General features: G+C 45.3%; 1 protein-coding gene across 6 annotated transcripts in view; it reads left to right on the top strand.

Moving 5' to 3' along the window:
* Positions 1 to 25,331, top strand: part of PKNOX2 (PBX/knotted 1 homeobox 2) — a 410,686-nt gene that overhangs the window by 29,829 nt on the left and 355,526 nt on the right. The window lies entirely within an intron of this gene.

Genomic DNA, 25,331 nt, shown 5'->3' with positions numbered 1-25,331 from the left:
TCACGCACACAAGTGGTGAGGTGGGATTTGGAGAGGAGATGAGTAGGTTCTCCTTCCGTGACGGTGGGGTGGAAGATTACTGGAGAGGGGCAATGGGCTGTGATACATAACAGTTGTGGTGGTTGAGCAGTAAAGACTTGCCCGATTTGATCAGTCTTGTTGTACTGTTTGGCAAAGTCTTCTGCAGAGATGAGGGAGGTTGTAGGGGGCAGTGGTAGATGGAGAAGGGAGTTAAAAGTGTAAAATAACTGTTTGGGGTTATGGAATAAAGAAGACACAAGAGTTTTGAAGAAATCCTGTTTAGCAGAGGTGAGGGCCGACTTGAATGTGAGTGTTGCATGTTTAAATGTGGTGAAATCTTCCTGTAAGTGGGTTTTCTTCAAACGCTGCTCCACAACCCTGGACACTCAGCAAAGCTTTTTAGAGAGGTTGGTGTATCAGGGTTGTCTATTCATTCTTCACACTCTGCCATGCACAAGAGGAGCAACTGAGTCAATAGCTGATGAGAGCGTGGCATTATAGAAAAGAGTGGTGCTGTGTCATGGAGTAAAGATATGGAGGACAGCGGTAGAATAGAGTCAGAGAGTGTGCGTGCGTCTAGTTATACGAGGTTTCTGCGGGGTGCACTAGTTACTGGTCTTGGGGGGTTAGTGAAGAGGACAGGGTTTAGAATGTAAGTAGATGTTGTCAAATAGGGGAAGAGGTGAAGGAGTGAGATTAGATAGAGATCAGCGTCGGGTGATGATAAGGTCTGATGTATGTCTGTCTATGTGGGTTGCTGCGGAGGATGACTGAGAAAGACCAAACGATGAAGCAAGCGACAGGAGTATAGAGGCTGCCGACTGGCGGGTGTCAGCGGGGATGTTTATGTCACCCATTATGATGCTGGGAATGACAGAGGAGAGAAAGTGAAGAAGCCAGGTGGAGAAGTGGTCAATAAAGGCCGTAGCTGTGCCTGGGGTTAGTATATGACGGCCACTTGGAAGGATGCGGACAGAGTGCACTTCAGAAAAAGGGAAGGATAAGGGAGGGAAGAGGTGGGATTGGGTTGAAGGTGCAGTTGTTGGAAAGAAAACCCACTCCTCCACCATGTCTATTGCCAGAGCGAGGAGTGTGAGTGAAATGAAGACCGCTGTAACACAGGGGTGGCATGGCAGGGGAAGCCATATCGGATGGTGTCAACCATGTTTCGGTGAGGTCCAGAGGTTACGAAGTCATGAATGACTTGGAGCTTACTGCAAATAAAATGAGAGTCCCAAAGTCCTCTAGAGAGATGGAGTGCAGTCAAGGGAATGGGTTTTATATTGGAGAGGTTGTGGTCGTTTCTGGTGGGTAGGGAGTGATAAGATGGAGAAATAATGATGGGTATCAGCTGTGGAGGTCCAGGATGGGGAGGTATGTCACCAGCCGTGAGGAGAAGCAGAGGTATAGCAAGAGGAAGAAGGAGCGTGGTCGGCTTGCTGTGTGTTTTGGTAGGAGAGATCTGAAGTTTAGGAGCAGGTCAGTAGATGAGGTCAGGTAAGAGGGAAGGCGAGATAAATACTTGTTTACAGAGTGATAGGGTTTAGGGATGGTAAAGGAGAGTATAGTGGAGCAATGGCTGTTAGAGCATAGGTAAGAATGGTGAAAGTATTAGTGGGAAACTAAAGTGGTAGAGACAGTTAAACAGTTACAGCTCTTACTTTATAGTCACTTCTGGGATATTTCTGCTGTATAATTAAGGATTCTGCACTGTAAGAAGCTGCACAGACCTCGGTCATTACATACTTGTGTATCCAAGTTATGTGGAATAATGAAAAATGACACAGGGAAAAGTATTGAACACACTGAAATTTATTTAACACTTTTTTTTAAAAAAAAAAAGCCTTTGCTGGTGCTGACGCATCCAGACGCCCCCTGCATGGAGACACTAGTTAACTGCATTGCTCAGGTGGATTTTGGACCATTCTTGCACACACAACCCTCACATCTTGCAGGTTTTTTCTATGAACTCTGAGCTTTAGTTCCTTCCATGCATTTTCTATTGGATTCAGCTCCGGTGATCGGCGCTCGTCCATTCTAGCAGATTTATTTTCTTTCTCCTTGGCTGTGTGTTTGAGATCATAGTCTTGCAAAAATGTCCACCCTTGTTTCACCTTCATCATGCTGTTAGACAGCAGCAGATTTTTATCAAGCATGTCTGTCAACCATTCATCCTTCCTTCATTATGAGGTTTGCCAGTGTCGTAAGCTGAAAATCAGCCCCACACCATGATGCTCCCACCTCCACACTTCACTGTTGGTGTTTTGGGGTGATTTGCCTTTTGGCCTCCAGACATAGTGTGTATTATGACATCCAAAGAGTTTAATTTTGGTCGCATCTGACCAGACTATATTCTCCAGTATTTCACAGACTTGTCTAAATGTTGTTGAGCAAACTTTGAAAGCACTTGAGCCTGCTTTTAGTTCAGCAATGGAGTCTGGCGTGGTGAGCATGCATACAGGAGCGTGCATACAGGCCAAGGAGGGGGAGTGCATGACATTGTATTCTGCGAAACAATTGTACCTGCTGATTCCAGGTCTTTCTGTAGGTCTCCACAGGTGGCACTTGGCTGGTAGACAATCTTCTGATAATTATTTTCACATCTTTGTCTAAACACCTGGTTTTGGCCAGTTTATGGCGAAATGATGTTAATTCCACTTCCAGATTATGGCCCCAACAGTGTTCACTGGAACCTTCAGTACTTTAGAAATTATTCGGTAACTGTCATTATGGTTTGTAACAATAAGATTTGAAGGTATTGAAAAAGCTCACTAGTTTTACACATCTTTAGATGTTTCTTGTGTGGTAATTGAAACACCTTTGTATAAGCCATCAGTTGAACCAGCTGTTATTTTTCCCTAAGTGGCAGAATTGCTTTCTAATTACTGCTGGTGTCATGACTTTCCATGGCTTTTTACACTTCTCTTTTTGAATGTGTTCACTCCTTTTTAAGTGTGTAATTTCTCATTATTACAGAACTTAATTTATGGACATCTATAGTTTGATTTCTTTGCCTGTTTGGATTGGATTTTTCTGAATGAGTTACAAGCTACAAAGATACTATCTGGAAGGCTGGTGCTGCGTTATGTGTTATGGTGGACATACACATTGGGCAAATCATGAATGATTCCACAGATTTAGCAACGACGGACATGATGGATTTAAAACAATGGAAGTGTGAATGTAGCGCCAAGCAGTTAGATGATGATCAAAAGCCTGAACATGTGAACAGCAAGTAGTTTTTACATGAAATATGTTAATTTTTTTGAGTATTTTGCTAGCGTTTTTCAAGGTTTCAGAACGTATCTGCTTCAGATCTACCTGAAAAAAAAAACCCTTGTGTGAACATACCGTACATACCCATACTTCATCATTTCAGAAGCTTTCATCAGAAACGTGTAAGACATGAGAAATGTAGGGGGCGAAGTGCAGAAAGAGTATCAAGACAAAAAGTGATCCCCTATAATGGTATAGAGACTGGAGGCTGTAGTTTGCTAATTTCCCTAATGATTTAGTACAATGGGGAAATCAGTTTTCCCTTTAAGGAGATTTTCCATGAAGTTCAAGCACAATTACTTCTTGAAATTTAGTGCAGTCCCATGTCATGGACTGCTGCTGCTGTTCTGACATTTAGTAATGAGCCATAAGATAAGTAAAAGGGAAATTACTCGGGAATTGCTTGTGAAGAGCCACATTGCTTTACCCACCAAAACACCTTTCTTCTGGAAGGTTTTGCACCATTCATTCATATAGTTCTGCAAAAATCTCCCTCCATTACAGCCCTGCAATATCTAGGGGTCGGGATCACACAGCCTTTACCCCCTTTAGTCACTGAAATGTTACCAGGGAAGCGACATCGAATCCAGCGGCAGCGTCGACAGAACAGCAGAAATTGTCTTTTCACCGTAGCTATAAACTACACCGTTCTGTAGGTTGTGTTTAGACATAAATGTAAATTATACTATTTTGAAGATTGTGTCAATTTGCTGTGAGCGTACGCGGCGCTCCGCCGCCCTCATTGAGACGCATCATCCTGGCGGTGAAAGCCTCAGATTGCAGGCGTGATTTACGTTGCTATGAAATGCGCTTTTTTCTAGTTATTGTGTTGACTTTATTTTTAAGCTGAACGGAATAATTTAAATGTGCGAAGGCTTTTGCCGTCTTTCCATGTGAGATGAAATGTATGAAATATGGGGATATATAACTTGTCATATCAGTCTAACCCTGCACACCAGCCGGCAATGGAAGGACAGGAATGTAAAGCACATTGCCGCACGGACTCCTGAGTATTAGGAGGCTGGGGCTCATTCTTATCTAATAGTGCTTTTTACATTCACTTATGAGGCTGACATGGCGATAAGTCATGATGAAGCTTTGCTAAACCTTCACTTACATATTTGGAAATGCATAAATAGAAATTACCCATTATAGAACAATAATACGTCTGGAGGACTGTGAAGAAGTTCACTTTAACGGGGTGGTTCAGTACTCTGCAATAGCGGCCACATCCATGTAAAACGGATAGGGAAGACTTTTTCTAAATACCTTGTTCAGTCAATTCTACCTCTCAGCAGCGTTATTGCGGTCCGCTCTTCCCCATCTCTGACCGCCCGAGCCCCGTGACCTCTGAGATCTGGTGATGTCATGTCAACGTCCAGTGATCACCAAACATCCCCGAGCCCAGCCTCAGTCTCCCTGAGTGACGGATTGTGGGCAGCGTTTCATCGCTCGTCACAGCCCAGCATGTCGCACGCGCTCTCCTTCACTGCAGAGCGCCGCAAGCAAGAGCAATGCTGAGCTGTGACGCTGGGCTGTGATGAGTGGCGAAACGTAGTCCACAGCCCAAACACTCAGGAACACTGGGGCCACTTCGGTGATGTCAGGTCAAGTATAAGTTGACGTGACATCACCGAATATCAGAGGTCACAGAGCCCAGAGGTCACTTTAGGGGGACGAGCAGACCGCAATAGCGCCACTCAGAGGCAGAATTGACCAAACAAGGGATTTAGAAAAAGCCTTCCCTATCAGTTTTACGGGCATGAGGCCGCTATTGCAGAATAGTGAAGCACCCCTTTAAATTACCCATTTCCCAAATAATCTGTTTTATTAAAATGCTACGTTTTGGGAATTTGCAAATTATTCCCAATTTATAAGAATCCCAAAAGAGAGGCTCTGGAAAGCACGGACTTGGACGGAGAGGAGGTGAATATACTCTGTTTCCGCTCCATTCATTGTTTAGGAGATTTTTGGAGAAAGGCAGACTCAGGCGGACTCAATAAATCAAGCAAAGCCGAGCCGACGCAACTCTCCTCCATTCAACTCGGGCCTGTTCTCAGGATTGCTAGGATCCCCCAGAGATCAGCAAATCACTCCCTGAAGGTGATATGTTGTGTTTTATCTAATGTAAGACCCCGGAAAAAAAAATTAAAACAGCCAAATACAAAAACGGAAATGATACATTGCACCTTTGGCGCCTGCATTATAGAGAACACAATGTATATATTATTCTTGTGATTTTCCTAAACCTATTAAACAGTAGAAGTGGTGATCCTTCCCTGGATGGACAGCGGATGAATGCAATGTGTTGTCTTGCTGGTAATAGTAGAGTGCTTAGCCTGTATAACATTGGATTTGGAAGGTGTTACGTTACAGAAGCGCGTCATCCTGACCTTGCTGTTCCAAGTTTCCTGGGCCAAAAAAAGCACATCTCAGAAAAGAGGTAATTCTGTTTTGTGTCTGCCGGAGAACTTACGCGGATTGGGTTCTAAAATAACTTGTGGGCTCCGTTGGCGGAGGGATTGTGCTGTCACTTAATATGCGTTACTGTAACGCTAGATCCTGAGGGCTTGTAAAGAGGAGAATTGCACAGAGCAGCGCTTACCTGCAATGTCACCTGCTCCTATGCAAGTCTACAGACTGTCCGCAGTATCTCCCCTGCCTACAGTAACGACTCTACACCTTCATGGTAGAAACATTGCAATTAATAAGTGCCCCCCCGCCCACCTTAGCGCTAAACTGAACCTGGTCTTAAGTAATTTTTGCTGATTTGTATATAAAAACATAAAACCTTCAAAACCTTTGCACAGAATCTACATGAGCAAATAGATGACCATACAGCGTGAATTACATATTTTAATCTTCTTCTTCACATAGGTCCGGCTGGGTGCAACCGTTACTAAATTAAAGGGGTTACTACAAGTTATCACCTATGTACAGTATAGTTGATATCTAGTAGATGGGAGGTCTGACGGCTGTGGCCCCACCGATCCCAGAACAAGCCACTTGTGTCCCTCCCTTTGGACATAAGCTGTGCACATACGTGTTGGCTATGTAGCCGGTCACTGAGCATGGCGGAGATGGCCATGCGCTGTGTTCTCACTTTTGTATCCCTTCAAGGTGAAAGTGTTACAGTAACAACTCGAATGACTCTAAAGGAAATGTGTCGAGTTGCACACAGAGGAGCTGAGCAGATGGATATATAGGGATGAGCTAAGGCTACTTTCACACATCCGGTTTTTGCACTGCAGCTCAATCCGGCCGTGAAACCTATGCAACGGATGCAGCGAAAACACCGCATCCTTTGCATAAGTTTTTACATGCGGCCAGTCCGTTTTATTCCGGTTGTGGCACGCTACTGAGCATGCGCAGTGGAAAAAAACGCATGCGGCGGCCGGATGCATTTTTTCCCGCATTGCGCAGCATCCGGCGTCCATAGGCATGCATTGAAAAATGCGCCGCAGCGGCGTTTTTTTGCCGGACAAAAAACCATTGCAAGATACATTGCCTCCGGCCGCCGCTTTAATTAATTTTGCCGCATCCGGAAAAAAACGTATGCAACACAAAGCCATCAGGCACAATCCGGTAACAATGCAAATCTATGGGGATAAAACGGATGCGGTACTGGATCCGTTTTACCCGTTTTTTTCCGGATTGTGCCTGATGGAAAAAACCTGATGTGTGAAAGTAGCCTAAAAGGTTCGGTATAATAAGGGTTTTTGTGTATTTATTTCAAGTCTCAGTCATTGTGGGCTAAAGAGTCCAGTGGGCGGTCTCAACCAATGACAGCGAACAGCTGTCAATCAGTGTGTAAGACCTCCCACCAGACTCCTGGCCACTAAATGAGGAACATACCTCAATAAAATACAAGTTATATAGAAATATATCTCTGGCAGAAATACCGTCTTACCCCTAGGAAATCTCCTACTTCAGTTTAGGTGAATAGCATGCGCTGTAAGAGGAGGTCACAGGCCCGGGAGCCGCAGGGCTGACGCAGTGATGTGAATGACAGATACCAGTTAATACAGCAATTCAGCGATTGCTCAGCAGAAGTTGTGCAGACATAGAAATATGGTCACCAAAAACAAGACAAACCTCTACAAGACAATGTCAGCCATTTCTAACCTATAGGAACGTGGACTTCTGCCTAAACACTCACTATGAGGGGCAGAAAGGGTTAGGCGGGCTTTGCACACTGCGACATCGCAGGTGCGATGTCGGTGGGGTCAAATTGAAAATGACGCACTTCCGGCATCGCATGCGACATCGCAGTGTGTAAAGCCTGGATGATACGATTAACAAGCGCAAAAGCGTCGTTATCGTATCATCGGTGCAGCGTCGGCGTAATCCATGATTACGCTGACGCGACGGTCCGATGTTGTTCCTCGCTCCTGCGGCAGCACACATCGCTGTGTGTGAAGCCGCAGGAGCGAGGAACATCTCCTACCGGCCTCACTGCGGCTTCCGTAGGATATGCGGAAGGAAAGAGATGGGCAGGATGTTTACATCCTGCTCATCTCCGCCCCTCCGCTCCGATTGGCCGCCTGCCGTGTGACGTCACAGTGACGCCGCACGACCCGCCCCCTTAACAAGGAGGCGGGCCGCCGGCCACAGGGACGTCGCACGGCAGGTGAGTGTGTGTGTGAAGCTGGCGTAGCGATAATTTTCGCTACGCCAGCTATCACCACATATCGCTGCTGCGACGGGGGCGGGCACTATCGCACTCGGCATCGCAGCATCGGGCTGCGATGTCGCAGTGTGCAAAGCCCGCCTTAGTGTGAGGAGGCATCTCAGGAGCGCACCGCTCCTCTTCCTCTTGGCTTCCTGCTTGCCTGGGGGCGGTGCGCTCCTGGATGATAGACAGTTCTGGACAAAGGCACGACAATGCGCTCTGTGTCTGCTGTATCAGGGGAGCGCACACAGTGACCCACCATGTCTGCAGTCCATCAGAGGTGGCCAGTTTACTAGGAAAGAACAGCGCCGTTGACAAGTTCTTTGCTATAGAGCTTGCAAGCGCTGCTCTAATTCTGACTGGATGACTGTAACCTAGGTAACAAGCAGTAAACTATAGATTCCAAATCCCTCTGTTCTTGAGAATTGAGAGGATTTTAAACAAGTGGTAAAAGGCAAAGTTTCTTGTTCTACAACACTTTCCAATGTTATCTATTTATGATAATGATAAACCCCTCCAGTGGATTTTTGACTGTGATTTCTTTTCCATATTAATTTAGGAAAATCTTAGAAAGGTTGGCGATTTAGGCAGTAGATCTTTTAATCCTATGTCTGTGTCTGTCCATAAAAGGTCATTCAGAGATACCACAGTGCCTGGTAAGAGGTGACAGCTACAGTGCCTCCATCACTTTAACAGCCACAGTGCCCCATAACAGTACCCTCACAACAGAGACAGCCACATTGCCCCCATAACAGCCACAGTTCTCTCATCTCAGCCACAGTGTCCCCATTACCAAGACAGCCACAGTGCCCCTTAACAGAGACAGCCACAGTGCCCCATAATAGAGACAGCCACAGTGCCCCCATAACAGTCCAAGCCACAGTGCCCCTTAACAGAGACAGCCACAGTGCCCCATAATAGAGACAGCCACAGTGCCCCATAATAGAGACAGCCACAGTGCCCCCATAACAGTTCAAGCCACAGTGCCCCTTAACAGAGACAGCCACAGTGCCCCATAATAGAGACAGCCACAGTGCCCCCATAACAGTCCAAGCCACAGTGCCCCTTAACAGAGACAGCCACAGTGCCCCATAATAGAGACAACCACAGTGCCCCATAACAGCCACAGTTCTCTCAACTCAGCCACAGTGTCCCCATTACCAAGACAGCCACAGTGCCGCATAACAGAGACAGCCACATTGCCCCCATAACAGTCCAAGCCACAGTGCCCCTTAACAGAGACAGCCACAGTGCCCCATAATAGAGACAGCCACGTTGCCACAGTTCTCTCATGTCAGCCACAGTGCCCCCTTAACCAAGACAGCCACTGTGCTCCCATAATAGTCCAAAACATAGTGTCCTCATAAAAAACCCGAGATAAGCGAACCCGGTGTTTGGTATGTGGAGTTCGTATCAAACACAGACTTCAAAAAAAACAAAACATTGTTCGGGTTTGGAATCCAGGTGCTTCATGTATACAAACCACTCATGCGAGCATCGCTGTGCTCGGGTACACTTGATGCTCAGCCCGGTGCTCAGCCACTTGCAGTGTTTGAATGGCGCACACTGGGGGTAACAACAGCATTATCAGATGCAGTGTGAACACACACAAAAAATGCAAAAACTCTGCCCACCCTTCCCCAGAAGTGATCTGTTTATGGCTGGCTGCATGTGTACAAAGAGCTGAACTGCCAATCAGTGAGTTCAAATGAAGATCAGGTCAAGTCCATGTCCAGAACAGAACAGAAAAGTTCTGCTGAACCCCCAGAACCTGAACTTCCACAGGTCCGCTCATCTCTACTTCTAACTGATAGACATAAGTATCATAATGTTACACTCCTTGTACACTTCTCTCATGCTGCACCTGAGCTCTGGAGTTGCACTTTTTGCACTCCCCTGTAGTGACCACGCTGCTGATCTTCTGCCTATCGTGTCCTCACACTCTTTCTTTTAGGCTAAGTTCACACTTACGTTGTTTTGTATCAGTCACAATCCGTCGCCTTGAGGAATTACGGTATCCTACAAAATATTTTGCAGGATTCCAGTTTTTCCCCATAGACTTCTATTGGCGACGGATTGTGACTGATGATGCTGCGTTGCATCCGCTGCGTCGCGGTCAGTCGTATTTTGACTGACCGCCGGGCGGGAGCAACGCAGCATGTAACGTTTTTTGTGCAGTGGAATCCGTTGGATTTCGCTGCGCATGCGCCTTCTGGCTCCCCGCACAGGTAACCAGGATAAACATCGGGTTACTAAGCAACGCGCTTTGGTTAGTTACCCGGTATTTACACTGGTTACGGGTGCAGGGAGCCAGCGCTGAGCGGTGTATGCTGGTAACCAAGATAAATATCGGGTAACCAAGCAAAAAGTACTTTGCTTTTACCCGATATTTACCCTGGCTGTGCACGGAGCCAGACACTTCACCGCTCAGCTCCGCCCCCTCCCGGCTCCGCCCCCTCCAGCGCTCAGCATGTACACACACACACACTCACCTGTCCTGCAGTCCCCGCGGCACTGACGTACTCAATGCCACGGCCCCGCTCGGCTCCACCCACCCCGAACTCCACCCCCCGAACTCCGCCTCCCGCACACAACGGAATCCGACAAAGAATTCTGTTCTTTGTCATCCGTTGTCATCCGTTGTACAGCGCATCAGTCACATGCGTCAAGCGACGCATGTGACTGATGCAAAACAACGGAAGTGTGAACTTAGCCTTACTGGTAAACTCTTCTCTCGCTTTTAGTTGCCCCATTCGGTTGACATTTGCATATTAATACTATATAAATAGCAATATCGCTTCTAATTCAAAGCAAAGTCAGACACATGCGCAGCAATTATTACCTCTTTGGGTGGTCCGAGATCTTGAGCACACTGACCTTCATCCAACGACCACTCGGCCTCACTTTTGTGTCTAGAGGGTGAAATAGGCTTTTTTACGATTAGTTTGTGGTTTTGAGAAACATTCTACTTGTTTGTCTTTATAGGCGCCCAACTAATGACCGCTTCTTGCTATAACTTGGCTTGTTTCTGGTGACTGATAAGAGCCGTCCTTCGTCTGCCAGCCTGGTGTTATGGCTGTCACTCCGGGGTGATGGACACATGTGAGGCTGGAGGCTTCCTAGCCACGTCTACCTCCAAACTTCCCATGGATCCGGCAGGGTCCTCTGCCTGGGATATAACTTGCCAAGTCAGGAATCCAAGTCAGTTGATTAACATGAATGGAAATGATGAAGGATCCTGACTCAAACACAGAAGCGGCAAATCTCAGAATCATTAATTAAATTTTACACGGCACCTCTAATAATTTATGCTGCAATTATTTTCTGTGCCCGGCTGCCTCGGTGTCTTTCCTCCTGTTTGAAGGGAAATGTCAGGATACATTAAGTCAAATAACGATGACATCCTCATGGGGAAACATTCCTCACTTGTCAATTACTTTCCTTGGGGAACAGAAATAGCTGTACGACCCCCGAAGCCTACGGTACGTTCCGGTAATTGGGGATAATTCTCCTGCCTGTGATATCCTTCGTCTTTCAGCGTTGCCCTTGTTCATCTTTGAGGGCTGACCACGACTTCTTACCGAGGGTTACATCTAGTGATACACGTTAAAACTTCATTATTATATCATACGCGTGTATTTTTCACATAAACTGATAAACGAGCCGCACTTATCACAATGGGAAGTTTAAGAGCCTGACAACTTCACTGAGCGCAGTTTTGAGTTAAGGGCAGCAGTAGTCACTGTTCCTCATACAAAAAGTGACATTTGATGGCATCATCTTATTATGTAATTTAAAGGGGTTGTCCCCTACTTTGATAATGATGGCCTATTCTTTGGATTGGTCGGTAAATCGGATGGGCGAGAGATCGGCACCCCCACCAGCACTCATCTGTCCCGCTGTAAGCTGGATTTACGCAGTGTATAGGGTTGTTATGGCTCGGCTCTGTACACTTTGTAGTGCCCATTGGCTCTTGGGTAATGTATCCTATTGAAATGAATAGTAGCTGAGCTGCAGTACCTGACAATAGCCCCTACATAGTAACCAGGGCCGACCCATGTGCACCATTTACATTAGAGCATACCTTGGAGGACGCGGGGGGACACAGACAGAAAAGGGCCCCTGTGTAAGAACAATATATGGGCCATTGTCCGCCCAAGAACTCATCAAAATGCACAATTCCACCTGCTTTGGAGGTAGAAATGGCCCCCAACCTGCACAGGTTGCACCAATGATATGTCCGCCCCTGCCAGGGAGTTGTACTTAAGGTCTGTAGTTTACATTTTGGATGTAACGTCACATGCTTTGCATTTTATTGCATTTAACGCACACGGGAAGGGTCAGACCAGGAGCATATTGGGAAGTTGCGCCTCATTGGGACTCCATTGCCATTGTGCCTATTAAAGAAATTGGAAGTCTTTGAGGCCCATCATGAGCTTTTTGTGAGTTTTTTGTGCATCTAGTTTGTCAATTCTTTCAGCGTTTTTTGCTGCAGATTTCACCCATACTAATGTAGCGGAAAAATCTGCACCAAAACTGAAGCAAAAACATTGGTGTTTATTTTTCTTTTTACGTTTTTGTTGCTGCATTTTTCCTGTCAAGAACACCTATAAAGGGATGCAAGCCTATGCCAATCACAATGTAAAAAGTATATTTTATTCAATGGATATTTCAAAAGGCTCAAAAGCATGCATGAAACTGCAACACGTACAAGGAAAAAACAAGGGGGACACCTAGCAAACGCTGCTGGTGTGGTACAGAAATATAATATTAAATGTGCTAATAGATAAATGTAAACATTTAAATATATGGATAAATAAATGTATCCTAGTAAATATCACAAGGGTTAGTATAGATACATGTCATGACAGAGACCAGTGTGTCAGAAATAACGGCAAAATACAGAAAAAAAGACAAGGGCCTTAATGTGAGCACAATTACCAGTCCAGAGAGCCACACATAAGGGCCAGGTCCCACCGCACCCGACGCACGTTTCGCATGAAATGCTTCAGGTCCCATTGCACCCGACTCGCATTTCGAATGAAATGCTTTGTCCATGATTTTTTTTCTGCCAAGAGATGCAGAAATGGTGCAGTAATTTCTGCACCAAATGCTTCACGTGTGCACTTACCCTAAGACTCTGTGCACATATTAAGAATTTGTTGCAGAAATTTCTGCAGCATTTAGGCATCTCTTGCAGGAAAAAAACGCAGCATGAAATACTCACTTTTTTTACATGCTTTTTGGTGCAGATTTTTTCCCACACATTAGTTTGGGTGAAATATGTAGCAAAAATTATGAAAAAATTGACAAGCTGCAGATTTAATCTGCAAGGAGAAGATAAGCAAAGTGTGCAGAAGACTTCTAGATTCTCATTCACTTTGCTGGCATTAGGAAATCCTTCAGGTTTTGTGCTAAAATGGAGCAGAAAAAAACCCACAATGTGTGCACACAGCCTAAGTTAGCAAAAATGTGCAGCATCAAAAAGCCACCAAAAAATCATTATGGGCACTAAGCCTAAAAGCCTGGTTTGGTTCTGGTAAATGGTGCAGCCAGTGAGGCCCCTATTGCCCTAGACCTGGGATGTTGCTTTGGATAGTCCTTTTATTGACTCAGAAAGCCCTAATAAGACATTTTAAAAGTCACATCAAGGATTTGTTTTAGAGTTTTGGTTGCAGAATCAGCAGCGAAATTCTACTACAATGTTCAGTATATTGAGAGCAAATGGAGTTTTACTCAAAGTGTAAAACATGCGGCAAATTCTAGGTGCACAATTTGCAGCTGCTTTTATAAAAGGGACACGTCACATGGAATAAACAGCCCAGGAAGTGTAAACTGTAAATTTGCAGCAGAAAAATAAAGCCATCCTTGGACTTTAGCGGCAAATTTCACACTGAATTTTTCCATGAGATTGTAACTTTTAGGGTTACATTACATCAGCACCAAATTGGATGAAATTTCACCAAATCTCATGAATACTTGTCAGAAAAAACCTATACTGAAACAATCCACATGAAGTCCATTTATGTCTTGGACTTTCTCTGTGGATTTCTTCCGTGGGCTGAAATCCACTGTGTACTAAGTGTGGATTTTGCCGCAAATTTGTAATACACCGTGTGCAGAATTATTAGGCAAGTTGTATTTTAGCGGATTTTTTTTTTATTATTGATCAACAACTATGTTCTCAATCAACCCAAAAGACTCAAATATCAAAGCTTAATATTTTTGGAAGTTGGAGTGTTTTTTTTTTTTAGATTTGGCTTCTTAGGAGGATATCTGTTTTTGCAGGTAACTATTACTGTGCAGAATTATTAAGCAACTTAATAAAAACAAATCTATTCCCATCTCACTTGTTTATTTTCACCAGGTAAACCAATATAACTGCACAAAATTTAGAAATAAACATTTCTGACATGCAAAAACAAAACCCCAAAAATAAGTGCCCAATATGGCCACCTTTCTTTCTGATGACCCTCAGCAGCCACCATCCATAGATTGTTAGTTGCTTGATCTGTTTACCATCAACATTGCGTGCAGCAGCCACCACAGCCTCCAGACACTGCTCCCAGAGGTGCACTGTTTTCCCTCCCTGTAGATCTCACATTTTATGAGGGACCACAGGTTCTCTATGGGGTTCAGATCAGGGGAACAAGGGGGCCATGTCATTATTTTCTGATCTTTTAGACCTTTACTGGCCAGCCACGCTGTGGAGTAGTTGGATGCATGTGATGGAGCATTGTCCTGCATGAAATTCATGTTTTTCTTGAACGATACCGACTTCTCCCTGTACCACTGCTTGAAGAAGTTGTTTTCCAGACCTGGCAGTAGGTCTGGGAGTTGAGCTTCACTCCATCCTCAACCCAAAAAGGTCCCACAAGTTGATCTTTGATGATCCCAGCCCATACCAGTGCCCACCTCCACCTTGCTGGCGTCTGAGCCGGAGTGGAGCTCTCTGCCCTTTACTGATCCAGCCTCTGGCTCATCCATCTGCCCATCAAGAGTCACTCTCATTTCATCAGTCCAGAAAACCTTTGAAAAATTCAGATATTTCTTGGCTCAGTCTTGAGGTTTTATCTTATGTTTCTTGGTCAGAGGTGGTGGTTTTCAGCCTTCCTTACCTTGGCCATGTACCTGAGTATGGCACACCTTGTGCTTTTTGATACTCCAGTAACGTTGCAGCTCTGAAATATGGCCAAACTGGTGGCAAATGGCATCTTGGCAGCTTCACACTTGATTTTCCTCAATTCATGGGCAGTTATTTTGCGCCTTTTTTGCCCAACACGCTTCTTGCGACCCTGTTGGCTATTTGCAATGAAACGCTTGATTGTTCGGTGATCACGCTTCAAAAGTTTAGCAATTTCAAGACTGCTGCATCCCTCTGCAAGACAGCTCACAATTTTGGACTTTTCAGAGCCCGTCAAATCTCTCTTCTGACCCATTTTCCAAAAGAAAGGAAGTTGCCTAATAATTAAGCACACCTTATATAGGGTGTTGATGTTATTACACCGCACCCCTCCTCATTACAGAGATGCACATCACCGGATTTACTTAATTGGTAGTTGTCTCTCAGCCTATACAGCTCGGAGTAGGACGCCATGAATACAAAGTGTCATGTGATCAAAATACTCATTTGCCTAATAATTCTGCACACAGTGTATGGAGGCAAAAAAATTATGAACGGAAACTAACTTTGTCCGATTCTGGAACCAAACACCCCTTCTTGGTGGGTCTGTTAACGTGCATGTACAAAAGTAGTAAAAACAGAAAATTTGGGTGAGACTTAAACGGTTAACTCCGAAATTGCCAAAATTGCTTCAACGTGAAGGCAACAAATCATGCCCCTTACAGACAGCTCCTTATTTCACACAATCTTAAACTGCTTATGTCGGAGTTGTGTAGTGTGGCTTAGATATTTGCAACTCAATGGGGCATCGCAAAACAGCGTTTTTACAGTTAAACCGCTGCCGAGAGGCATTTAAAATGAGTCTCTTAGGGTACCTTCACACTTAGCGATGCAGCAGCGATCCGACCAGCGATCTGACCTGGTCAGGATCGCTGCTGCATCGCTACATGGTCGCTGGTGAGCTGTCAAACAGGCAGATCTCACCAGCGACCACTGAACAGCCCCCAGCCAGCAGCGACGTGCAAGCGACGCTGCGCTTGCACAGAGCCGCCGTCTGGAAGCTGCGGAGACTGGTAACTAAGGTAAACATCGGGTATGGTTACCCGATGTTTACATTAGTTACCAGTGTGAGCAGGGAGCAGGGAGCCGCGCACACTGAGCGCTGGCTCCTTGCTCTCCTAGCTACAGTACACATTGGGTTAATTAACCCGATGTGTAATGCAGCTACATGTGCAGAGAGCAGGGAGCCGCGCACACTGCTTAGCGCTGGCTCCTTGCTCTCCTAGCTGCTGTACACATCGGGTTAATTAACCCGATGTGTACAGCAGCTACATGTGCAGAGAGCCGGAGCCGGCAGCACAGGCAGCGTGAGAGCTGCAGAGGCTGGTAACTAAGGTAAATATCGGGTAACCACCTTGGTTACCCGATGTTTATCTTGGATACAGCTTACCTCAGCTGTCAGACGCCGGCTCCTGCTCCCTGCTCGCTTCATTTGTCGCTCTCTTGCTGTCACACACAGCGATCTGTGTGTCACAGCAGGAGAGCGGCTTTGAAGAAAACGAACCAGGGCTGTGTGTAACGAGCAGCGATCTCGCAGCAGGGGCCAGATCGCTGCTCATTGTCACACACAGCGAGATCGCTAATGAGGTCACTGCTGCGTCACAAAAAGCGTGACTCAGCAGCGATCTCGGCAGTGAGCTCGCTGTGTGTGAAGCACCCCTTAGTGTAAATTTATCAAAGAGATCCGAAATAGTAATGCATTGATTTAGTTCACAAAGCAGGAAATCTGAGAGACAGTGGGCTGCATTCATTTACATGCTCGTCACAGGATCATCTGCCTTTCTGCAAGACGTTGTATTGTGCTGGGACTGTCATTTGTGGGAGATTTTCAGCTTCTTCTAGTAATAAACTAAGAAAAACATAAAGGTTATCACAGGACATATAATAAAAGGTCGCGTCTGTCCAATGTTAACAAAAAAGGAAGGAAAATTAATATTCTGAACAGAACTGAAAAGGCGCAGAACCTAAGGGCAATAACATTAGGGAAGGTCAGACGTCTGCACAATTTAGTCTGGATTATTATCAATAAATTTCACTAAAATTGACAATGCAAATGAAGCAGAAGCCAGGGAATATCTGGTGGCCTTATTATACACAGGGTTATCACTATTCCTGCGGAGCAGGCGGGAAAATGGCAGAGATCGTGTACGCAGCGGAGCGTCATGTCACAAGTATATGAACAACACTACAAACAGCTTTACATTACAATATTTCTCCACAAATGCGACGATTCTTAACATTCACCACATTCCTCTGTGCTGCTGTGGGGGTCTATCACAAACTCTGTGACCTCCCCGGATCTGAACCCTCGTCTCCTGTAATAATCTGTGCTGCTGTGGGGGTTTATCACACACTCTGTGACCTCAGATCTGAACCCTCACTCTCCTGAAATAATCTGTGCTGCTGTGGGGGTCTATCACACACTCTGTGACCTCCCCGGATCTGGACCTTTTTCTCCTGAAATAATCTCTGCTGCTGTGGGGGTCTATCACAAACTCTGTGACCTCCCCGGATCTGAACCCTCCTCTCCTGTAATAATCTGTGCTGCTGTGGGGGTTTATCACACACTCTGTGACCTCAGATCTGAACCCTCACTCTCCTGAAATAATCTGTGCTGCTGTGGGGGTCTGTCACAAACTCTGTGACCTCCCCGGATCTGAACCCTCGTCTCCTCAAATAATCTGTGCTGCTGTGGAGGTTTATCACACACACTGTGACCTCAGATCTGAACCCTCCTCTCCTGTAATAATCTGTGCTGCTGTGAAGGTCTATCACACACTCTGTGACCTCCCCGTATCTGAACCCTCCTCTCCTGAAATAATCTGTGCTGCTGTGGGGGTCTATCACACTCTCTGTGACCTCCCCGGATCTGAACCTTTTTCTCCTGAAATAATCTGTGCTGCTGTGGGGGTCTATCACACACTCTGTGACCTCCCCAGATCTGGACCTTTTTCTCCTGAAATAATCTCTGCTGCTGTGGGGGTCTATCACACACTCTGTGACCTCCCCGGATCTGAACTCCCTTCTCCTGTAATAATTTGTGCTGCTGTGGGGGTCTATCACACACTCTGTGACCTCCCCGGATCTGAACCCTCGTCTCCTGAAATAATTTGTGCTGCTGGTAGGCCACGTCCTCCCACTATGTAACGTCACGTTGGTGACCTCCTTTTCTCTTCTCAGCGCTTCGTTCTTTTTGTTGAATGTGATATTTTGAAGCGCAGTTGCAGGGAGAAATGAAAAGTGTACGTTTTTCTCCAAAGCTCGGCTTTTCAGCCCACTCATGTCCACACATTGCTCCGTGCGCTCATCTGCGTCCCGTCCTGTGCAAGAGCTGCCTGGCGATAAACAAGACCTTCCTCGGAAAGTGCATGATGGTATTATTTTCTGCAAGGTACTTAGGAAAAATTGCTCATGTTGCGCAAATAACCGAGCAAAAATACAATAGTGTGAATTCAGCCTAAGTACTAGAGCTCTAATAATGCAAGACTATAACTAGATGATGTCTATAAGTCTATGTCAAAACTATTTTTATATGATACAATGCAAAAAAGCAACTTTGCAAAACGTCATAGAAAAGTTATAACCTCCTTCCATATTGGAATACAGCTCCTATGCAGACCTATATGCCTCCATGGTTACAGACTACAACCAATCCTGTGTAGTCAGGTCCTGTAGTCACACTCCTATAGCTCTCCTACTGCCTGCACTGGTTGTACGTATCATTGCAGGAAACCAAGGTCTTGCCTGGTCAGCACATGATGGCAGTCTGTGTAAAAAGCTATATATGTATTTTACAGAGATAATTGATATGATCCTTTGAGATCTCGGCCACTTGACTTATTGTGCGTCGGACGCTTCTTGTTTCTGGTAATAGACCCTTGACCTCCTGTCACCTCATTACATCCTAATGCTGGGACTGTGATGAATGACCTTACTGACAGATTTCAGGGCCTATGATAAAGCTGAAGCTCGTTTTGAATACATGAACACGGCTGCAAATAAACTAAGGGGAAATCACTATATTAATTTTATAAAGTAATTATATAGGACACTGCATACTGGATCCCCAATTCCCATAATAATAAGGAGATGTAGGGAGCTGCAGCACTCTGGAGAGGACGGGTAGGGTGGTAGACAGTGATGAGGAGCAGATATAGGGCAGTGCACAACTGAGGAGAGGATGGGTAAGGTGATAGACAGATGAGGGAAGAGATGTAGGGTGATAGATGAGGATTAGATGTAGGGTGATATAGATGGGGAGGAGATGTAGGGAGCTGCAGCACTCTGGAGAGGACGGGTAGGGTGGTAGACAGTGATGAGGAGCAGATATAGGGCAGTGCAGAACTGAGGAGAGCATGGGGAAGGTGATAGACAGAAGAGGGAGGAGATGTATGGTGATAGATGAGGATTAGATGTAGGGTGATATAGATGGGGATGAGATGTAGGATGGGCAGAACTGTGGAGAGGATGGGTAGGGTGATAGATAGATGAGGGAGGAGATGTAGGGTGATAGAGATGGGGAGCAGATATAGGATGGTGCAGAACTCTGGAGAGGACGATAGGGTGGTAGTCAGAGATGAGGAGCAGATATAAGGCAGTGCAGAACTGAGGAGAGGATGGGTAGGCTGATAGAGATGAGGAAGAGATATAGGACAGTGCAGAACTGAGAAGAGCATGGGTGGGGTGATAGACAGAGAGGAGTAAGAGATGTAGGGCGGTGCAGAACTGTGGAGAGGACAGGTAGGTGATAGAGATGAGGAGGAGATGTTACGTGGTTCAGAACTGTGAAGAACCTTGTGGGTGAGAGAGATAAGTTTAAATTGGGCTCTGTAGCGGATGGGTAACCAGTGCAATGACTGTCCCAAGGTGGAGGCATCAGTGTAGTGGTTGGAGAGAAATATCATAATGGCTGCTGCATTCAGGATGGATTGAAGGGGGGAGAATTTAGTAAGAGGGAGACTGATTAGTAGAGTTGCAAAACTCCACATAAGTATCTAATATAGTGCATATCCATGCATTACAAGTATGATGGTTTTTCTATGATCGGATACAGAACAGCTCCCCAACTGATCCTATTGAGGTGTCATAGGGATAGCAGCTCACGTATAACTACTTGAATGGGGTGAGTGGAAGAAAGTCTATGAGTCCATAATTCTGTGCAATATAACAGTATCTGTGCATATAGCAATGTTATGTGCTTGGACCTTTAGGTTCTGTTCACTAGGACTTTTCTAGAGGTGTTTAAAAACGACGAGTTTTCAAATTGAAACTGCTTCCGGACATGCTCCTCTGAAAAGTTTTTGGAGAAGTTTTTTGTTTTGTAAAGTTTCTTAAGCGTTCCAGAGCAGTTTTGTGGACTCCTTTCCATTGGACAGTGACTTGTTTGGAGCAGATTCTATCAGAAGTTGCTTTATTGAAGTGACCCGCACATTCTTTTTTTCCCCATCGGGCACTTTTCCAACCCCAAAATGCTCAAAACACTGAATATATGAACAACAAAAAGGTTTTACAAAAAAAAACAAAACAAACAGGAAGACTCTTTCAATCAATTTTTCAGGCATTTTCAGAAACGTAATATTAATAATTCTTATTGTAACAAGTCCTCATAGAATCAGGCCTAGCTCAACCAAAAGGGTTGGACTCCATTGTTGCAGGAGACGTTAGTTTGTATACATTATATGCAGAAATCATAGGTCTTTCTTATATGGACACAGGTACTGTATGGCTTATTCTGAGCTTTGTAGTTCTACCTCAGGACGTGTAATACAGGTAACCAGTGCCTGCGAGATACAGATTACGTATTAGAGGCTTCGTAGCACAAAGCACTTGAAGTGTTCAAGCTCATTTAACTTCTAGAAAGTTGATAATGAGAAGAAAAGCCTAAAAGTATCGGCTCTTTAATTTGTCACTAACATGCAGCCACTCTTCAATGGGTCTGCTCTTAATGATTTCACTGATAAGAGGGAAATCACTTAAAGCGCTGGAGAGACGGCGAAATATGTTCCTACCACCCCTGCATCAGACTTCCTAATGGTTATTGGAATTTGTATCCTGTTTAAAACAAATGACCTCTAATTAGTTATTTCATGGCTTCATTAGTCAGACAGGATGGAAAAAGCAACTGGAGAAGAATAGCTAAACGTACGTCAGGAGTCGAGTCTGCTCAGCGCTCAACCTTTATGTCTTTTCTCAAATAATCCAGAATGCATGAAAGTGAAATACAGCGCACAGCACTGGAAAACCAGTGGTTGTCCTAGTGGGGGGGGTCTACTGAGCCGATAAAGGGGGTCCCATCTGCCAAAGCAAAGATGATGTGTGTCAGGATAATATAACCACCTCTAAAGGCCATTATCTACTTATCTATAGGAGCCTGTCCTATATACAGCATTCCTTACTTATCCACAGGGTATACGATAAATATAGAATTATTGGGGGTCTGGCCCCCCACTGATGCCCAGGACAGGGGTCCCAAAGTTCACTATGTGAATGGAGCAGAAGTGAACAAGTGCAACCACCAGACCCATAGACAGTAACTGGAACGGTAATGAGTGTGCGCGACCTCCACTACTATTCACCGTCTATAGCAGTGGTGGTCGCACACGCTCACTACCCCTCCACTCACCGTCTATAGCAGTGGTGGTCGCACACGCTCACTACCGCTTCATTCACAGTCTATAGCACTGGAGGTTGCACACGCTCACTACCCCTCCACTCACCGTCTATAGCAGTGGTGGTCGCACACGCTCACTACCGCTCCACTCACCGTCTATAGCAGTGGTGGTCGCACACGCTCACTACCGCTTCATTCACAGTCTTTCGGAGTGGTGGTCACACACGATCAGTACCGCACCATTCACCATCTATAGAAGTGATGGCCGCACACACTCACTACAGCTCCATTCACCGTCTATAGCAATGGTGGTCGTACACGCTCACTACTGCTCCATTCACCATCTATAGGGGCAGCAGTTGCACACGCTCAGTACGGCTCCATTCACCGTCTATAGCAGTGGTGGTCACACATGCTCACTACCCCTCCATTTACCATCTGGCAGTGGTGGTCGTACACGGTCACTACCGCTCCATTCACGGTCTATAGCAGTGTATCGCTCCATTCACTATCTATATATTGTTCCACTTTTCTGGATAGAAACTGTACAACTCCAGTGGTTTTAACTGGGGCCAATTTCCACTCTCAGAAGGTTCAGTGACCGGTCTGCTGTGTGTGATTATACCCTTATTACAAACTAAGTTGGTTTGGGATCTGTTCACACTTCCATTACTTCTAAATTCACGCCTTCAAAATACATGCAATAACTGAAACCAATGCAGAGGTATGGGCCGAGGTGACCACCTACCTGCTGACATAACCTGACCGAGCTGTTGAGGGATAGTCCTATAGGGATGTCGTGAGATGACGGAGGCTGCAGACTGGGACATAGAGCTGAGACGTTGTCACCTGTGTGAAGCCTATGTCTACAGACAATAAATACCTACTGGAAGGATTGACTAATGGCGTCAATCATGCATCTCTGCCTTTACATATCCATATTAGTTCAGATTTGTTTTCTAATGCTATATATTTTTTTTTATAAATAATGCAAATCTGCTGTAAATATTACTGGCCATTAACGATCTGAGGACAAGGGTTTGATATGTGGATCGCTCCGACCAATCATGACTTGTTTATGTAAAAAAAAACCAAAAAAACAACATGTGAAAGGGTTAAGAAACATCCATCTGTTAACTTTGACATCTGCGCAGCAAGACAGAACCGTGCGCCGCTCGCTCATCCACTCAGTGGAAAATGACACAGTGTACCCAGGGCTAACAGGGACATGAAATGAAAATCCCTCTATATTTTGATGGCTAATCCTTTTAATTCTGCTTGTCTTCATGTTTCTCTGCGTGTTTGATACAGAGAAACAAAGATTGAAGCCGAGCCGTCTATTTCTGGAAAGTGTCATGGAACAAAGTGCGGTGCAGCCATGATTAATGTTACGGGTTAGCTTTTAACGTTAATAAGGTGCCACGAACGCCATGAAACATATTTTACAGCTTGCTGGGTTTACAGTGCAAGTTCTTTACTTTATTAGTCAAACATTATTCTGTCTTCTCTAAACAGAAATGGCGGTGCGCTCCGGAGCACAGGCCGCGCTGCGTATTCTGTGGCTGAATTTATTGTCATCGAATGTTGATACAAGTAAAGCCATAATTCTAGTATTAGTTTTAATAGTGCTCCAGCGCGAGCCTCGGGGCGAGGTCTGTAGGGGCTCTCGTGTGGATGCTATTTACAGAACACGGATACGGGTCACGGAGTCATTAACCACAGTGCGGCACTATGGAGAGGCCGACGCCGCTGGGGACCGGCTGGCACGTCATTTATATAAAAATAAAGTTTCAGGCCGAGATTTTGGAGAAGACGTGAAGTACAGAGTGGAGCACCTGCGAGCGCCGTACAATTAGGGGAAAGTCCAACTCTGCAGAAAATGGTTTCTATTCAACAGAATGGGGACGTTTCACGTGAATGAGGCAAATGTAGGACTATCCGAAAATGAAATCAGTAACCGAGTCCGGAAGGAAGCTTTTCTCATAGGAGCCATTTTTTTTTTCTCATGGGTTCTTCTAATTGGGGGCCCTCGTTGTAGCTTTTGCATTGGGGCCTATGAGCTTTAAGTTACGCTACTGCGTCTACCTGCAATGGTTTACCCCTTAAAGGGAACCTGTCAGGTGCAATATATTGCTAATCCCTGCCTAACCGTCCTGGTATACACTAGCATAGAAAAAGGGATCTTTAAAAAAGGATTTCTAAAGATATTTTATTGTATGCTAATAAGTGCGGGGACTAGTCCCCTGGGCGTTGCTTCCCTTGCTAGTCGGCCCCATTAGCATGTTAGTACACCCCTGTGGTCATGCTAACATGCTAATGAAAGCGCAGCGTCAGAGGATGATGTCACTCCCCTCTCCGCTGCCATCGCCGCCCGATGCTGGATTTCGGCTCAGTGCACATGACCCTGGAATTTGGGTCATGCACACTGGCAAAAATTCATACATTGCTGTTATAAAAAAACAAACAAATAAAAACAAAACCAAAAGGTTCCATATCCTAGAAGGTACATGATAGAGATGTTAGTTAGGCCTCATTCAGACGTCTTTTCTTTAGCTACGTTCTTCACTGATAGAACAAGCACTCATCATAGTCTATGGGGCTGTTCACATGTCCGTGGTTTTTTATGGACCATCTGTCTACAAAAAAAAAAAACAAAACATGGTGACTTATCCGGTTTTGATCATGGAACAAAATTATCCATACAAGTCTGTGGGTCCATGAAAATTACGACCCGCTCCTAGATGGCACCCGTGTACAGTCCGTGATTAATAGTGCAAGTTTTATTTTTTTGGGATAGAAGAAAATCACTTAGGAAAAACTGATGCCAGATATTGACGCACTGACCACACTGCTGACAATCTGATCCAAAACACAAATGGAAATCAAACATTTTTTTAAATTTTGGAAGAAGAAAAATAAATGAGCGTCTGACCGAGGCCGTATGTTGTGCTTACAGGATCTTGAGTAAAAAGATGGACAACTACTAGATAAAATACAGTGGAACCTTGGTTTACGAGAACAATTCATTCTGGGAGTGGCTTATTAACCAAGTTACTCGTATAGCAAAGCAAAATTTCCCATAGGAAATAATTGAAACTCAGACAATTCGCTCCACAACTTGTAGCAATGTCCCATCCTGGTCCCCTATTGTGCCAACACACACACACAAACATGCATATACACACACAAACACACGCACATATTATGCTCACCTATCCTTCGTTCCCTCGGCGGCCTCTTCCCTGGTTCTTGCAGTCCGCAGGCATCTGGATCCGGTAACCATCGTGACCGATGCAGCGGCTGCCTCTGTCAATGCTTCAGCAGCTGATGTCATTGGCATGAGCAGCTTGCCTCTGATTGGTCAGCACGCTGCCTTTCGGAAGCGCTGACAGCGGCAGCCCCTGCATTGGCCACGATCGTTACCAGATCGACATCAATGCGGACTGCAACAACCAGGGAAGAGGCCGCCGAGGGAACAGAGGATAGGTGAGCATAATATGTGTGTGTGTTTGTGTGTGTATATACGTGTTTGTGTGTGTGTTGGCACAATAGGGGACCAGGATGGGACA

The sequence above is a fragment of the Anomaloglossus baeobatrachus genome, chromosome 11 (genome assembly GCF_048569485.1).
Source record: "Anomaloglossus baeobatrachus isolate aAnoBae1 chromosome 11, aAnoBae1.hap1, whole genome shotgun sequence".
NCBI classification, from domain to species: Eukaryota; Metazoa; Chordata; class Amphibia; order Anura; family Aromobatidae; genus Anomaloglossus; species Anomaloglossus baeobatrachus.
The sequence above is the reverse complement of the archived record's forward strand: the minus strand, read 5'-3'. Positions and strand labels throughout refer to the sequence as shown.